Below are 3,226 nucleotides of genomic sequence, written 5' to 3' on the forward strand. Positions count from 1 at the left end.
CCATTTCTGATGAAGGGTCGAGGCCCGAAACGTCAGCCTTTCTGCTCCTGTGATGCTGCTTGGCCTGCTGTGTTCATCCAGCTCTGGACCTTGTTGTCTTGGATTCTCCAGCATCTGCAGTTCCTACTATATAAATTAATATAAATCTGATATAAATTAAAATGTTTTGCAAAATATTGGACCAATGAGCAATTTCTGATGGTAGTTATGAACTCATTCTCTCATCTCTCCTCCTAACCTTTTCTCACAATTAAAAACTTTGCAAATTTTTACAGTGTTATGTCAACAGCATTACTTTGCTGCTTTGTTCCACAGACAAGCAGTCTCCATTCTAATCCATGGCTTAATTAACACTTGCACTCACTTCTCCCAGACAGCAAGTCGTTGATTTCAACTGGATCATCAACTGCAGAACTGCACTAAGTTTGTCTGCAACCAGCCTAGAGAACTGGTTGCACTTAAGCAACTAACTCCCACTTTACTGCCATGCCACAGACGGCACTCAAGACAATGTAGACGTAAGCAGTTGTGCATTCATTCCAACAGGCATGTTGCATAGCCTTGGGAGGTGAAATAAAATGATATTTTCATGTTTCCACTTTCTCAAAGTAATCAACTGGTTTAACAGTCAAATTATGTCAGATATATGTACTGTCAGCAGATACATGTACTGTCAACAGTTACACTGAAGTCTAGTCACTTTTTCTCGTCTTGACAAATAGCCCAACCTTAAACTAGATCTGAAAGTCTTTCGTGAGAGTATGGTAAACATGGACATTTTTGATAGCTTTTCATATATATACCTATTTGATGACATTAAATCTCAATTTGGTTCGTAATATTCGCCGAATGCAACCTTTCTAGAGTATTTTGGGATGTCGGCAAACAAAGATATCCACAGACGAATCATAACCATGAGCCACTTCTGGGTAAGGGTTCATTAATTGTAAAACTCAATGCAAAATACTAGCATATCATGAAATTCCTTTCACTTCTTATCCAAGGTGTACTGCTCTCCCAGTCCTCCCACTTCTCAAGGTTCCTGCACAATATTGATAAAGTACACTTCCTATTATCAATGCATATTATTGACCACAACTACTGCTCCCTATATGTCGTCATAGAAAACAAGTGAGCATAAAAAGGTTAAACTGCACTGCAACATGGTCTTGATAAATCATTGCAGTAAATAAGGCATGCTTGAGGCAGAAACTCAAAAAGTCTAAATAACAGATCACTAAGGTTCTCGAGTGCATTTGTAGCTTGGGTTGTGGATGCTGTGGTTGGTGCGCTCACCGAGCTAGTTCGTTAGTTCACAGACGTTGCATTACCCTGCTGGGTGACATCATCAGTGCAGCCTCCGATGAAAGCACTGTTGTGTTTTCCTGCCTGGTATTTAAACCCTGGGGTCCATTGGAACTGGTTACCTCATTTCTGTTTTTTCTTCGCAGTCGTGTATATATAGGGTCTAATTTTACATGTTTATTGATGGCCTTCTCAGTGGAGAACCAAGCCTCAAGAAATTCCCGGGCTTGTCTCTGTTTGGCCTGTCCTAAGATCCTGATGTTGTCCCAATCGAACTTGTGGTTCTCCTTATCCATGTGAATGGAGACGAATGAGTACTGGTCATGTTTTTTTGTTGCTAGTTGGTGTTCACGTATTCTTGTGGCCAGTTTCCTTCCTGTCTGTCCAATGTAATGTTTGTCACAGTCTTTTGTGTGGGATCTTGTATATCACATTGGTTCTGTCCATAGTGGGTAAGCGGTCTTTGGTTCGAACCAGAAGAGTAATGAAACATCTGTGAACTAACGAACCAGCTCGGCAAGCATACCAGCCACAACAGAAATCTAAACCAAGACAAAAGATTACATTTCATTATTAATAAACATTTCAAAAGGGTCACAAGACGTGAAATGTTCATTGTTTTCTCTCCACAAACAATGCCAGACCTGATTTTTCCCAGAAATTTGATTTTGCTTGCTTCAGATATCTACAAATTTATTGTCTTTGTCTTAGATTGAGGCAGTTTTTAAAACTGAATTTGTCACATCATCTGTTCTTCATTTTTAATCTGTCAAAGTGTAAACAAGTTTAACATTAATAATTACATAATTATCAGTTTTACCCTCTCCTGACTTTTTTGCTGGGTGTGTTTTGTGTTGCACACTTGTCAGATTACCTTGCTCAAGTGGAAAATTCTTAATCTGTGAGCAATGGCAGTGCATATCAGAAAGCTGTTGCCCTTAGGAGTACTTTATCAAAGACAAACCAATTCTTTACTTTTCATGGCATTCCCAAACTGGCACAGTTAGATTGATTTGGTTTTCAGTGCTGTAAAATTCTGTGCAATTCAGTATGCATTTTCTAACCAGGTTAGCAATCAGGAATTGAAATTCTTGCTGATTACATAGATGAAGAGAGGCATGTTGTTTTCTATACTTGTGACTTCCAGAGTAAGTTTTCTGGATTATATTTGTTAGCAAATGACCTTCTTCAGAAAGGTCTCAGTTCTAAAGAAAGATCATAGAACTTGAAATGTTAACTCTGTTTTGTCTCCAGAGATGTTCAGTTCTCCACCATATTTCTGTTTTTGCTTGTTTCAGACCTCCAGGCTCTGCAGTTCTTCGTTTTACATAAACTTATGGACATGTTAAATGATTTCAAGTGTTAAAGAAGGCATTTTTACTTACTGGCAACTGTCTCATTCAGCATAGTACCTAGCTGTGCGAGTTCTATGTAGGCCATTCAAGTTTAATGGAACATCCCAAAAAGCCATCAAATACTTAAATCCTAACAGGGAATACACAGACAACCAGGCGATGGAGAGAACCTGAACTCAGAACCTACTTAGATAAATAAAAGTAATGGCAAAGGAGAGAAATATGCACACAAAGTGAAGAATGAGCAAGAGATGTATCCTGGCATCCTTACCAGCACCCATTTATTTTATTTAACAGCAGGATGAAACTCTTCATAACTGGATTTTGCAATCTATTGTTTTAATAGGTGCCTCCTGTTCTCTATTGCTCAACAAACAAAAGGCAGTTAATCAATTCTAGTTCCAGTCATCCTGCATGAATTATGGATTGGTAGAAAATTAGGATGTAGTGTTGCATCTTCACCCCAAAAATTTTCCTTTAAACAACTTCACAGGAAGAACCGTGCCAATTGAAAAGTTATAACAATATAAAATTGAAGAGATCTTTTATGCATAGATCTGTGAGAA

Source organism: Rhincodon typus, chromosome 2 (assembly GCF_021869965.1).
Source record: "Rhincodon typus isolate 14 chromosome 2, sRhiTyp1.1, whole genome shotgun sequence".
NCBI lineage: Eukaryota > Metazoa > Chordata > Chondrichthyes > Orectolobiformes > Rhincodontidae > Rhincodon > Rhincodon typus.